Source organism: Pleurodeles waltl, chromosome 3_1 (genome assembly GCF_031143425.1).
Source record: "Pleurodeles waltl isolate 20211129_DDA chromosome 3_1, aPleWal1.hap1.20221129, whole genome shotgun sequence".
Lineage (NCBI taxonomy): Eukaryota > Metazoa > Chordata > Amphibia > Caudata > Salamandridae > Pleurodeles > Pleurodeles waltl.
Genome location: NC_090440.1, coordinates 77,035,579 through 77,050,789, shown reverse-complemented (window position 1 = coordinate 77,050,789; position 15,211 = coordinate 77,035,579).

Sequence of the window (15,211 nt, the reverse complement as noted above, 5' to 3'; positions counted from 1 at the left end):
AATGAGCGTCTGGAGGAGGTCAATGATCTCCTCACTGAGGGCAGCAGGGGTAACTGGGGCAGGGCCTGAGGTGCCTGGGGCGAAGGAGATGCCCGCCTTCCTGGCCGAGCGGGCACGGGGCGAACGCTGAGGGGCTGCTTGGAGGGCGGAGCTGGTGCGCGGGGTGGCGGCTGTACCTGTTGTAGCGGTGGGCACGGATGTTGCCGCCACCACAAGGGAGCTCCCTTCCGAGGACGTGTCTGTGTCGCTGACGTCTCCACGGGTCCCCGTTGTGGAGCTCCCCTCGCCCTCCGTCTCACTGGTGAACTCGGAGTCGGTTGCATGTCCCTCCGGGGCCATGTGAGATGCAGCTCCCTCGTGCTCCGATGCCACTTCTCCTCCGCCTGATGATGCTAATGCACACATGAACAGGAAGACCACAAAAAAGGGGGGGGGGGGAGAAAAAATGACATGTTGAGTGCATGCATTGGCGACACCGTTGGCGGAGAGGACAGACACAGAAGCCCCCTGCACTACGCCGCGCACTCGGTGTACACTACTCAATTATTGTGACTTGGCCTACAAGCCTATGGACGACAACTGCACACATAGGTGACCCAGGGCCATGGATAGCTGTACTTAGCACCCTACAGAGGTGGGGGGCGGGGGCACAGGGCCATGCCTTACGGAGGGGACCAGCCTACAGAAGTCGCCCTGGCCTAGAGATACCCACAGCCCTCCTCCCCCACCCAGACACCTCCACTGTGGGCTAACATAGCAGAATGTGCTGGTACTCACCCCCTTGTGTCTGCTGTGATGTCCTCACGCGCCCATCCAAATCGGGGTAGGCCACCGCCAGGATCCGGGACATCAGGGGGGTCAATTGACGGGAGCCACCCCTCCTACGTTGGGAGGCCATCCCCAGCAGAGCCTCTGCGGTCTTCCTGCTCCCGTGGCGGATGTCCTCCCACCTCTTGCGGCAGTGGGTGCCCCGTCTGTTGTGGACCCCCAGGGTCCGGACGTCCTTGGCGATGGCACGCCAAATGTCGATCTTCTGATGGTCGCTGACCTATGTGACATGGACAGGGTGGGGAAAAAAAAAACATCATTTTCTGCATGGTCGATGGGAGTGGCCCCCCTCCCCAACCTTGCCATATGGCACATGCTCTCATCTGTCGTGCGATGCATGCCTCATTCGCTCCCCTCCCCACCATCTTTCATCCACCCCACTCAACACAGGCATTGCCCACAAAGCATGGTCCCAGTGTACTTACCTGTTGGTCTGGAGGACCGTAGAGTAGCGCATACTGGGGGAGGACCCCATCCACAAGTTTCTCCAATTCCTCAGATGTGAAGGCAGGGGCCCTTTCCCCAGTCGCAGCAGCCATTGTATCTTCCAGACCGAGGTCACAGCAGCACTTGCAGTATAGGTCCTCTCCTGTGGATGATCAGGTCTCGAGTGATTAAGCAGATAGAAGATGGCGGTCACGCCACGGTGTGCCACGCCAGCGCATTGACCTCACATCCCATTGTCACACTTCACAGGTCAGGCAGCCGCCATTTCAAGGGCCCACATGGCTTAATTTGTACTGCGTCACACAGGCCTAGGCCTTGCATTGCCACTCATACAAGCCATTCAATGCATAGCGATTCGTGCTCTGTGCAAGCTGTGGTTACGTACCTGTGGGTTGCTTGACTCTGTGCTCCATGTTGTCCTTCCTAGGCACCGTCCGCTGGGACTTGCGAGGAGATGGAGGAATGTTCCCGTGTACAGACCGCTGGTGGACCTGTCGACAATGGAAGAAAGACATGTCATACTGACATACAGACTTGACCGAGCCACTATACAGGAACTGTGTGCCCAGCTGGAGCCAGACCTGATGTCCCCCATTCGTCAAGCCACAGGGATTCCCCCTCTGGTGCAGGTTCTGTCAGTACTCCATTTTTTGGCAAGTGGATCATTCCAAACAACAGTGGCCATATCATCAGGGATGTCTCAGCCTATGTTTTCTAAGGTTTTGTCCAGAGTGTTGTCTGCCCTGATGAAATACATGCAGAGATACATTGTTTTCCCTGAGGTGGGCGAATTGGCTACAGTGAAGAGTGATTTCTATGCCCTTGGACATATCCCCAACATCAGTGGTGCCATTGATGGGACCCATGTGGCTTTGGTTCCCCCCAGTGAAAGTGAGCAGGTGTACAGGAACAGAAAAAGTTATCATTCGATGAATGTCCAGGTGGTCTGTTTGGCTGACCAGTACATCTCCCATGTAAATGCAAAGTTCCCTGGGTCAGTGCATGACGCGTACATCATGCGAAATAGCAGCATCCCTTACTTGATGGAACAGCTACAGAGACACCGTGTGTGGCTAATTGGTGACTCTGGTTACCCCAACCTGTCGTGGCTACTGACCCCAGTGACGAATCCCAGGACAAGGGCAGAGGAACGGTACAATGAGGCCCATGGGCGTACTAGGAGGGTGATCGAGTGGACCTTCGGCCTCCTGAAGGCCAGGTTTAGGTGCCTGCATATGACAGGTGGATCCCTAATGTACTCACCAAAGAAGGTGTGCCATATCATCGCGGCCTGCTGTATGCTTCACAACCTGGCTTTGCGACGCCAGGTGCCTTTCCTGCAGGAGGATGGTCCAGATGGTGGTGTTGTAGCAGCTGTGGAGCCTGTGGAGAGTGAAGAGGAGGAAGACGACGGGGACGACACAGACAACAGGGACACAGTGATACAACAGTATTTTCAGTAGCACACAGGTACGAAACAACCCCGCCATTTTACATTTACTTAAAGTCTCCTGCCTCTCTACTGTCTGTGTTTCCCCCCACTTCCTGTTAACTGAGTTGTGACTTTCCCTTCCGTTTTCAGAGCTGTGGGCCCCACTGCGTGACCTTTGCTTTGTTTGCCCATGGACTACAGCTGTGTGACAGTGGTATGTTGTCATCACAATGTAACTGAACATTTTGGCACCGTTATGTCTAATACATTTGTTCAAAATACAAGCAGACTCCAGATTTTTTAAGTGCAATAAGTGATTTTATTAAAGTGCTAAATTTAGGGACATGATTGTAAAACGGTGATGGGTTATGGTGGAGTAATGTCCATGGCAGAGTCCAGTTTTCAGTCTCACATGTGCATTGTCCATATGCCTGTGGAAGGATGGAGCAGGGGCAGTTTAAGTTTGGACAGGGTGACAATGTGGGACAGTGGGATGACATCGGGGGTATCGTTTGCTGGCGGGGGTCTTGGCATCCTACTCTGTCTTCTTGTGAGATCTCAGGTACCGCTTGCGGGGTGGTTCTTCTTCTGCAGGAGGTGGGGTTCTGGTGGCCTGTCGTTGTGTGGGGGCCTCCTGTCCACTAGCGCCGGCGGAGGTGGTAGGCTGTTCCTGGTCCAGGCTAGTGACAGGGGCCCTTTGTGGTGCCACATGGTCCCGCAATGTGGTGACTATCTGGTTAAGGGCCACGACGATGGTCCCCATTGCGGAACTAATGTTTCTCAGTTCCTCTCTGAACCCCATGTACTGTTCCTCCTGCAGTACCTGGATCTCCTGGAACCTGGCCAGTACCGTCGCCATCGTCTCCTGGGAGCGGTGGTATGCTCCCATGATGGAGGAGAGGGCCTCTTGGAGAGTCGGTTCCCTGGGCCTGTCCCCCCCCTGTCGCACAGCAGCCCTCCCAGTTTCCCTGTTTCCCTGGGCCTCTGTCCCCTGGACCGTGTGCCCACTACCACTGCCCCCAGGTCCCTGTTGTTGTTGGGGTGGTGGGTCAACCTGGGTGCCCTGTAGTGGTGGACACACCGCTGATTGACGTGTCCTGGAGACAGAGGCATGGGCCCGCTGGGTGGGAGCTATGCTGGTGTTCCCAGAGGGGGTTAGGTCTGCTGTAGCCTGTGGCTGTCTGTGGGGAACCGACTGTCCCGAGGTCCCCGATGGGCCGGGCTGGTCATCTGGGTCCAGGGAGACAGAGCTGCTGTCATCACTGGGGGCCTCTTCTGGGGGTGGGATGGACATCTCTGGACCCTCCTGGGCGGTGTGGTGGCGTTCGGGTCCTGCAGGGGTATAAGAGTATGGTTATTGCTTCTGTGTGTGCCATTTCGTGTATTGGGTAGGTGGCCGTGTACCCCAGGGCTGGCATTCCCTTTTGGGGGCTTTAGTGACGGTGGCTTGTGGGGGAGATGGGTATGTGCAGTGGGCATGCTTTGGTGATGGGTGTCCATGCTTTGGGGAGGCATGCAGGGCTAGGTTTTGGGATGGGTGGGTTGTGATGGTGAGCCATTTGCAAAGAGTTGGTGTGATGGGGGTGGGGGTATGATTTGGCATGCAGGTGGGGGGAATGAAGTAGTGAAGATTTGACTTACCAGAGTCCATTCCTCCGCCTACTCCTGCGAGGCCCTCAGGATGCAGGATGTGCAAGGCTTCCTCCTCCCATGCTGTGAATTCTGGGGGAGTAGGTGGGGGTCTGCCGCCAGTCCGCTGTACCGCGATGTTATGCCTTGATACCATGGAACGCACCTTCCCCCGTAGGTCGTTCCACCGCTTCCTGATGTCGTCCCGATTGCTTGGATGCTGTCCCACAGCGTTGACCCTGTCCACTATTCTGCTCCATAGCTCCATCTTCCTGGCAATGGTGGTGTGCTGCACCTGTGCCCCGAAGAGCTGGGGCTCTACACAAACTATTTCCTCCACCATGACCCTGAGTTCGGCGTCAGAGAACCTGGGGTGTCTTTGGGGTGCCATGGGGTGGTGTGGATGAGGTGAGGGGTGGTGTATGTGTTGTAGAGTGTGGTGAGTGTGGTGGTGTATGGTGTTTTGTGCGTGGAAATTGGTTGGGTGATGTTGTGATTTGCCTCTGTGTGATGGTCTACTCTATGCTGTGCTGTCTCTCTCTGTCCTTCAGTCGCAATTGTGGTCGTAAGGGTTTGTGGGTGATGTGGGTGTGTGTTTTATATTTAATTGGGTGTGTGGGAGTGGTGTGTGTATGTGTCTCAGGTGTGTGTATTTTGAATTGTCCAATGTGGTAGTGTTTTGTAAAGGTGTGTGTATTTTGACCGCGGCGGTGTGTACCGCCAATGGAATACCGTGGTTGAAAGACCGCTGCGGGGATTTGTGGGTCGGAATGGCATGGGCGTATTTCTGTTGGCGTGACGGTGGAGGTTTGGTCATCGCCAGTTTTGCGCTGGCCGTTGCTGTGGCGGACTTTTGTTGATGTCGGGTTTTTGGCGGTTTGCCAGTTGCGGGTCAGAATGACCGTGGTGGTTTACCGCGACCGCGGCGGTGTTATGGCGGTCTTCTGACCGGCGGTAAGCGCCTTTTACCGCCGAGGTCAGAATGACCACCTGTGTGTTTGAAAATGCCACTTTTTCTGTGGCTGTGCCTATTTGTACATTCCCTGTCTGTCTTCTCTAGACAGGGACACAAAGGGAGCTGGGGTGTACTCTTCATATCCAGATAAGCCATCTGTGCTAGGAGGGGGGGAGGAGTGGCCACTCACACCTGAAAGGGCTGTGCCTGCCCTCACACAATGCAGTCTCCGACTCCGTGGTGTGTGTCTGGGGCCTAGCCTGGGCAAGGCAGGATCTTACAAACAAGAGAGACTTTCCTTTGAAGATTGCCTACTTCAAAGGCAGAAAGGGGTGGATGCAAAACCTCTGACAATTAGATCACTTCTGGAATCAAGAGGAACCTCTGCCAAGGAGAAGAGCTGAGGAGAAGTGCTGCCCCTGCCTGTGAATGTGCTTTGTTGGGCTATCCTGCAGTTGCTGCTTCTGCCTGTGAAAGGGGACAAAGACTATTACTTTGTTGTGCATTCCTGCTTGAGAAGAATCTCCAAGGGCTTGAACTGTGCTTGCCTCCTGTTGTTGAAATATCAGGGCCATCAAGGACTTCCCCTGCCAGCACCTGGACTGGATAGGGCACCTGCCAAATGCCGCCCTATCCAGTCCCTGGGCACATGAAAGGTGAAGTTGGCAGACAAAAACTGAAAATCCACACACAGATCGCTGTGTGGGGAAATTTTCAATACACCTTCTGGCAAGCGGCTGCTAAACAGCACGCCGCCGGATTCGCGGCTGAAATTGATGCTCCACCTGCATCGCGGCTGGGAGATCGAAGCATCGCAGCTGGACAAATGATGGAAAACACCCTCTTTCGGAGGCTGATAATGACGCAAACTCTACGCAGCGCCGTCTTTTGATACTGTGCGACTGGATTTTCCACGCATTGTCCTTAGGCGTCCAAGTCAAACCCGACTCTGCACGGATCCGAGGTGCCCCGTCTGGAAATCGATACATCGCTCTCTTGCGCGAGAGAAAAACAACACATCGCCGACCCAACTGGAGAAGGAAATGACGCATGGCCTCACTTGTGAGTAAGGAATCAACTCATCGCTACCCCTTTTCCGATGCTTGCTTGCTTGCCTGTGCGGCTTTATTTCTGACGCTAACCAGGTACTTTGTGTAACAAAAGCATTCTCACTGTTTTCTAAGGATTATGGCCCTCATTATGACATTGGCGGTATTCTCAGAATACTGCCGATGCCAAGGGTGCCAGAAGACGGCCAGTGCTGGCGGTCTTCAATCCGCCATATTATGGACACTGCAGGATTTCTGCCACAATAAGGGTGGAAATCCTGCAGTAGCCATGCTGGCGGACGGTGGCACCCTGGTGCTGCTACCACCAGCACCGCCCACCAGTAGGACGCCCCCAGCCGTATTATGGCCATTAGTACGGCCTGGCGGTGTCCTGCTTGTGGGTCGCTGTTAGCGGTGGCAGCACCCCTTCCCGTTCCCTGCCGGACGACCTCCTCGCCAGAGAAAGTAAGTTGGGGTCCAACAGGAAAGGGGGGGGTTGGAAGGTGGGGGTGTTTTGTGTCTGCCTGTGTGTATGCATGTGTGTGTGAATGTGAGTGTTGTAGTGTATGTGTGGTTGTATGCGTGTGAGTGAATGCGTGTATGAAAGTTGAAGTGAGTGCGTGTCTGCATGTAAGTGTGTATGCGTGCCTGAATGGGTGTTTGAATGTCTGTTTGAATGCGTACCTGAATGCGGGTTGTTATGTATGAGTGAATGTGTGCATGGAAGTATAGGTGTATGGGTGTATGCGTGCTGCGTGTGGATGTCTGTGTGCCTGTATGTGGGGAGGGGCATGGGGGTGAGGGGCGCTTTGACTGTTGGGGGTGTGGGGAGAGGGGGCGATGTGAGTGTGTGTGGCCGTGTGCATGTATGGGGGCGAGGGGGTGTTTGTGAACAAACCAATGGTGGGGTGTGTGTGTTTAAATGGGGGGTTGAGGAGGTGAGCTTGGATTTTAGGTGCTTGCTGTGGGGGGGTAGGGGAGCCGCCTACCAGTGACAGGGGAGGAATTCCCTGTCACCGGTAGGCACTACCGCAATGGTTTTTGTGGCATTGCTAACGCCACGGAAACAGAAACCATGGCGGTAGGCTGGCTCATAATGCCGCCGGTGGTACTCTGGGCCTCCAGGTCAGAGATGAATATCTCCGGCCCGGCGGTTCATACCGCCATGGCGGAATGAGTGGTGATGTGGCAGGATGGCCGTGGTCAACTCGCCACACTCATAATGTGGCGGTATACATGTTAGCCTGTTGACCGTGATACCGCCATATTAACCCTGGCGGTCAAAAGACCGCCAGGGTCATAATGACCCCCTAAGACTCTTATTCTTTTGAAAATCCATATCTTGACTTGTGTATGTTGGATTTTTGTTCATATGGTCTTGTTGGATTTAGGTAAATATTTACTATTTTTCTAAACTGGTGTGCTGTCCATTTTGTAGTGTTTTCACTGTATTACGATGTGTGTTGGTACAAATACTTTACACATTGCTTCTGAAGTTAAGCCTGCCTGCTTGTGCCAAGCTACCAAGGGGGTGAGGGGGGATAACTGAGGGTGATTCTCCTTTACCCTGACTAGAGTGTGGGTCCTTGCTTGGACAGGGGGTAACCGGACTGCCAACCAAAGACCCCATTTCTAACATCAGGCCACACTCAAGACCAGGCCTCTGTCCCTGTAGTTCAAAAGAAAAGCAACCACCTGGGGAAGGGGGCTTATTTGTCAATGCTCGGAGTGTCCTTTCTATAAGGAAACAGGACAGTATTTGATCTTCCTGTAAGAAGGTGCAGAGCCAGTCTTCGAGGAAGCGCTCTGGTTGGTTTCCGTCCTCCCCCTCGGGGAATACCACAAACCTGTAATGGTTCCTCCTGGACCATTCCTCAGCATCCTCCGCTCTGTTGGATAGCTCCGAGACTGTACACTGCAGCTGTTGAACTATTTGATAGAGGTCTTCAATGGTCCCCTTGAGTGCCCTAATGCGAGTCTAAGCTTCCGTTACATGACCTACAGTCTTTTGCAGGTCCTAGCGGAGTAGGGCTATGTTCTCTCCCACCTCTCCTATTTTGGTTTCCAAGGTCTTTTGAGAAGTCTCAATGGCTTGGAGTCTGACTGATGTTTTGGTTGACTGGGGTTGCCTCAGCTCCTTCCTCATGTCTGTCGGTGTGGAGGGTGGAAATGGCTTCTTGGAATTTATCTAATTTCCTCTGTCAACGGGGGCACCTTATCCTTTCCCATTGGCACACACTCCCCATGGGTGCCAAGAGCCACGTTTCCTTTGGTCGACCAGACCTCCACCTCTAACTCGAGAGGAGTGGCACGAACAACCGTTCTGACTGTTAAAAGTGAAGTACAGGTCACATATGGACCCCTCAAGCTCTCTCCCTACAAATGGTACCAATGCCTGCCTTCTCGCTGGCTCACCCCAACTATTTTCACCATCATCTCCTTTACTTCTATGCCTCCTGGTCCTGGGACGGCTGAGCTCATAGTAGCTAGCCCCTGCTGCTCCCATATATGTGCCCACCTGGGATGCTCCAGTCATCTTGCTTCCTTGGTGACCACCACTTCCTCACTCTGGTGTAGTTGTCTGGGCGACCAATGATCCCCCAAGCTCACCCTTCTCCTGGTCCTCCAGGACGTCCTTCTGCTGGGAACTCCCTCCTTTCCACCTTTCCAGGGCCTGGTTCACTCCATACTCAGGATTCCTGATTATACACAAGGCAGCCCAGGAGGGCTTTGCTGCACTGTCCTCTCCAATAGCCAGGCTCCCTCTCCTCCAACCGCAACCCGCTGCTGAAATTGCTCTGCCCGTCGCGTACCTAAGCCAAGAGTCACCTCTAGTGCTCAGTCAGCAGCATACTACCTTCTTACATTGGGCCTCACTGGCTGCTTCCCTCCCAGGTACTTTTGAGTCCCTGCGAAACTCGTACTGACTCCATCGGGCGCGCTCAGGCTCTGGTTCTCTCTAGTCCTCTTCGCCGGGCCGGGCAATTTTCCCCCACATCAGGACGGTGAGGGGCCACGCCCTCCAAGGCCTTAATTGCAAGGCAGGCAGCGGTCACTCTCCGTATGTTATCCACCTTCCCGGCACACTCAGGCTCAGTACCTGGGCATGATCCCTGTCTCCCACCACAAGACAATTATATATGTCTATTTTGGTCCCCTGGACCTCCGGCTCACTCAAGATTATGTTGGATTAACTGGTGCCAGCGAGGGAGCACTAAAGATCGGCATCCGCCATCTTGTGTGTTGTGACCACGCCCCCTACAAGATTCATTTCTAGAGTATTTTTTTAATGTGATATATCAGGTAACTAAATTTAGTTTTTAAAAATGGTGTATCAAATATGAATACATGTATTTTGTGTACCAGTACCTCTCATGCTTTCAAGATCATTGATCTGATACTGAAAAAATACCTTAATGATGCTCCCTCAGATGAGAATGAGGTTGCTTTTGTCTCTTGTCCGAGACGAAGGACCAACAGAATAGGAGGCAAATTACATCATTTATAAGGATCCTTATGAATACAAAAGAGTTTAAATAAGGGCTGATTGAAGAATGATGGAGAAGTGTGGAACTCATACATTTTAGTTAGTCTAAAAACTGGAGGAAAACTCAACATATTCTTAGCTGTCCACAAGTAACCAGATTCCAAACCAAATTAGAGTGACAGGCATATTAGCAGCATACTCAAACAGCACCACCATGAAAGGTTAGTCGTGTCTAATTTCCAGCCCACAATTAGTGCTTGTTGTTCGGTTGAAACAGATGAAGCTAGTAAAAGAGCTAGTTGCTTTGCAAGTATATTAACATAAAGTTTCCCTTCGCAATTCTGCGCATGTATGCTGCAGTAAGATGCTCACAGCCCATGATCGTTGGAAATAGTTGGATGATTCCAGAACAGTGGAATAATAATATCCAACACAGATACCAGTGCCTTTGGAACTGGACGAGAGTCAAATCAGGGAACCCTTTGGACAATGTGACTATTGATGGGAGTTAGTTCCCTCCTGGAACTTTAAGGAGATAGGTGCTACTAGCTGTCTATTATCTTGTGCTAATACAGGGCATATAAAACTGAGTAGATGTCAAGTTTGATGGAGTGTTCCATCAAACTTTTACAACATTGACAGGAACGGCTGTGACGGTGGATCTTGCCAATATTTAGAGTTGCCCACAGGTCTGGCAACAACTCTAAATATGGCGGCCAAAGGTCCCTTAGGTTGGTAGGAGCAAATTCCTCTGCCGTCCCAATGGATTACCCTCTGTTATCCACAATCTGAATCAGCCCTTAAGCCTTTCAACCTTTAAGGCTCAAGAAATTAGATCTAAGGGCCCAATTATCAGGTAAAAGGAGAGGCCAATTAGAGAAACTCCCATGTCTATGGGGTCATTGGCTTTTTTATGTTATCCTGCTATGGGATTTTAGTTTTGAAAAAAAAAAACTTGAAAGTTTGCTGCACGGCTCCATCATATTGACGGAGCCATCCGTCAAACCTTCAATGCATTTACAGGAACAGCTGTTATGGTGGTTCTGTCGCATAGGTTTTCATCATCCCAATGATGCTACTGGATGTGGGTGTCAAAATCACATAGATTGTTGGGTACTACGTACTATTCCACACATGTGACGGCTGTCGGCCTAATCTGGGTTTTCCAGCTAACTGGCAGCGCCTCATCTACGCCCAGGAGCAGGTATGATTGTGGCAACTGGGTGCATGACAAGAAAGACTCCTCAGGGGAATCGTGGTCGATCAGATCTCGTTCCTTTCTCTCAGTTACATTAGTCTCACAGGGCAAAGACAAACACAGGCAGGATACTATAATCATAGGTAATAAGTAACACAGGGTGCCAAAGTAGAGGGAGTGAGTATGACTGATGTGTTAGAGGCTGTGATTCAGCTGTGCTCCTGGCCATCTGGCAACCTGACTGTTTGGGTGAGCACTATATACATGATCAATATATATTTACTGATAATTCACGCACACTATAGGCACACAGTTTCATCACAGCCTTTTTAAAAGTTCCCCCAATAGTTGATGTCTGGTTTTGAGGCTGCCTGGTCGGTTGCTTTGATTGTCAGCACCTATGCACGTTTGGTTATGATGGTAGGAGTAGGCGCCGCCTGCTCTATAAAGGCACTGTGGATGTGTGCAGTGTGTCCCTTGCATTCTTGCCCAAGACAGACATAGACAAAGTCAGAAATGATGCTCAGTACATGCTACGGGTACATACACTGTGGTGGAAATTTTTCTTCACTACAATTGGCAAGATATGAAGCTATGGATATTGGAAACTACTTTCAATCCATTACATGTATAAAAATAGCTCTATGATTGGATGAATCTACCTATCTAAACTGACGCTAACTCACTGTGCAGCACCTCTCGTTTTTATGGGTGAGTGCAAAGTGCTCTGTCCCATTCTGTAATCTCTCTTTGGGCTTCAAACCACGCCCATGTCACGTCAGTCACTTTCATTGGTTCGTGTGCTTGCCTTTTAAAATCCACTTGTTTTCATTTGTGAAAGGAATGCATACGTCATGCCTTTTCCGGTGTTAAGCCCACCTACACAGCACCGGTAAACTACTAAAAACATAGGAGGCTCGATGTTTTCAGCCTGGGGTCCAGGCTACTTTATCTGTTTATTTTCCACGCAGCGCGATCGCGCTGTATTTTACACAGTGCGATTGCGCTGCATTTTTTTTCTTTACAACGCTAATAGCTCTAACTCAAGCAAATGCAAGACCCGTTGCATTGAAAATGCTTGTTATAATATGCTTCCTCCCATAGTATTTCTCAGATTGGTATAGTCACATAACAGACAGTAATTCTGATGTGATCGTGTAAATGGATAAACAACTTTAAAACATGACCCTGGAGACCTTGATTTGTTCTCTTAAGTGACTTTAGCCCTACGATCAGCGCTGACTCGTGAATCACTGATGACTGCCCAATAGTTCAGGGTGATACCCTGGATGGGTGGTTCCACATTATTCAGTTTTAAGTATCGACCTGCTCATGTATCGATCCCAAAATAGTACCATGCACTATGTTGTTAAGGAAAGCAGATGTGGAGTTAGAAGGGTGAGGGCCTCATTTAGAGTTTGGTGGAGTAAAGCACGGCTGTGAATCTTGTCCCACTACGGTTGGGCGGAGGTACCAAGTTTACACCAGTTGAAACTCAACTGGCTCTGACCTTGCAGTCTATCTACCAAGGGACCGCCAGGTCGCAGTGACGGTCGTCCTGCCCTACTGAGGGCGTGACTCTTGTTACTCATTTTCCCTGCCCCAGTCTGCTAAGCAAACACAGGAAAAGGGTAGGGAAAATACAGGAAAACTCCTGAGCATCAGGGTCATTTATTTTTTGTTCAAAGGAAACCACTGCACTCTTTGGAAATGTGTTTGCAGATCGGACACTTTTAACGTGGCACCCCCTGAAGAAACCTTGAGCGCTGTAAAGGAAGCCACTGTGTCAAATTCCAGCTCATATCCAAACACTTTTTCAGATCCTGACCTATGAGGGCCAAGTCATTTCCGCCTCACCACCTTGGTTCCTAGAATGCAAGGACTGGCTGTAAAGTTAGCTTATGGCTCAGGGAGGTGTGTAATAATATATTGTTACATTGTTTCATGAATGTATTACCGTAACAGAGTCTCTAAAATAAGGGGCATATTTATACTATGTCTGTGTCGAATGTGCGCCAAATATTTTGACTCTCATTCAGCGCAAAAATTGCCCCATATTTAAACTTTGACGCCCGAGACCGCGGACGTCAAAATTCCACTGTGTGCGTCATTTTTTGGATGTGGGAAACTGCCTTGTGTTAATGATATGCAAGGTAGGCTTTCCCACTCAAAAAATGACTTTAAGGCCTGTGCGCCTTATTTATACTCCACCGTCATTTTGACGCACAGGAGGGGGTGGGCCTTCAAAAACGGTGCACAACCTGATGTGCGCCGCTTTTTAACGCCTGGGTCAGGGCAGGCGTTAAGGGACCTGTGGGCTCGGAAGGAGTCCAGAGGTGCCCTTCCTTGCCCCCAGGGACACCCCCTGCCACCCTCCCCCACCCCTGGAGGACACCCATGGATGGGGGGACCCATCCCAGGTAAGTACAGGTAAGTTCAGGTAAGTATTTTTTAAAAAAAATTTAAAGTGGCATGGGGGGCTAATTTTGGCCCCCCTACATGCCACTGTGCTCAATGACCATGCCCAGGGGGCACAAGTCCCCTGGGCATGGCCATTGGGCTAGGGGGCATGACTCCTGTCTTTACTAAGACAGGAGTCATGTCAATGGGGGTTGTGTGTCAAATAATGGCGCAAGTCCGGTTTGAGGCCTGATTTTTGCCTCAGACCTAACTTGCACCATTTTTTGACGCACAACCCCCTATTTTCCCGTAGGCCGGCGTTGCCTGGTATGAGTCATTTTTTTTTACTCAGACCAGTCCGCAGCGCCGGCTAATGTCAATTCTTAAATAAGGCGCCCGCATGGCGCGTAGCAATGGCGTTAGCCGGCGGTTAAAACCTTTGACGCAAATCAGCGCCGGCGCCGGTTTGCGTCAAAAAGTATAAATATGGGCCTAAGTGTCAATGTTCTGTGTTGAGCTTGTAACATCTGTCTAATCTGAGGGATAGGTATCCTGTCTCAATTGTAGATCTTTTCAATGGATTCTCATCCACATTGTTTGACTGCCAATGTTCTTGGAAAGGATGTAATGGAAATATTAAAAAGAGGTAGATCCCAAATGGGACTCGCAGGTACTGATCCCGTTAATTTCTGTGGTCCTCCCTGACTTCATGCCTCTGTAATATTGCAGATGGATCCACCAGCTCTAGTCCTGATAGAGACATGGACATGAAGAGAAGTGGCTAGTTAAAGGAGCATAGTTCCTCCATGTAGAGGCTGAAGTGAGCCGCCTTGTGTTAGTGCTCATAGGAATGTTTACAGTAAACCAAGAGATGAGGTGCTGCAAAATGAGGTGAGAATACTTCAAGGAAGTAAACGAGATTGGCTAAAGAGAATTCTCCAATCCATGGCTACTGCACAGGTTCAAAATGGCATGTCATCAGCACCTTACCAGAACACTTGTGGACCTGGAAACAAGACACCTTGAAGAAGGAAATCGCTGCCTGACTGCTGCAAGAAGTCCTAAGGTCTGCTGACTCCCGCTTGCACACAGGGATCTACTTTCCAAGGGTCAAGTAGTTGACCCCTTTTTTGCCTTCTCCACAAACACAAAAAGTGTAAGGACTTCTGACTCCAAGACAACTCAGATGATCATTCAGGGCTGGATCATTCAAATGTCCTGATTGGACAAAGATCCAGTGCTTAGATGCCAGCCCAAAGGACTGAGGGTAGCAGGAAATGACCAGGAGGAGCTTTTTTCAGCGGGTGGATACAATTGTGACTTAGTCAATTTTTACATCTTTGAAGGACCATGATAAAGTGCTGAGGCTTCCCAAAGAAGTGCACAGCCTTGGGGATGGGGGAGGGGCAAGAAATTCAGATCCATCCTGCACATTTTTTTCTGGTGCACAGAACACAGGTTCAGTGAGAACTAAAGAGATCTGGTCTTATGGCCAGTAATAGTTTCAGGCTTTGTCAACTGTTTTTTCCGAATCAAAAATGTGGCTTAGTCTATAGCTAAAACCTTGTTCTGAGGGAAGGCGACAAACCCATCCCACTGGTGAAGGGATTTCAGTGGATACCAAATCCTGGTTTGTCCAGCTCAGAGCTTTTGGCATCAAAACTAACAGCTTCAATGGAAGTTTGACAACGATACATGCCACATCCATGAGCCCTGGTACAAATTGACTTGCTGGAAGACTTTACGTAGGCTAAGTCCAAGTAAAATCATTCACCAGTGCAAACCA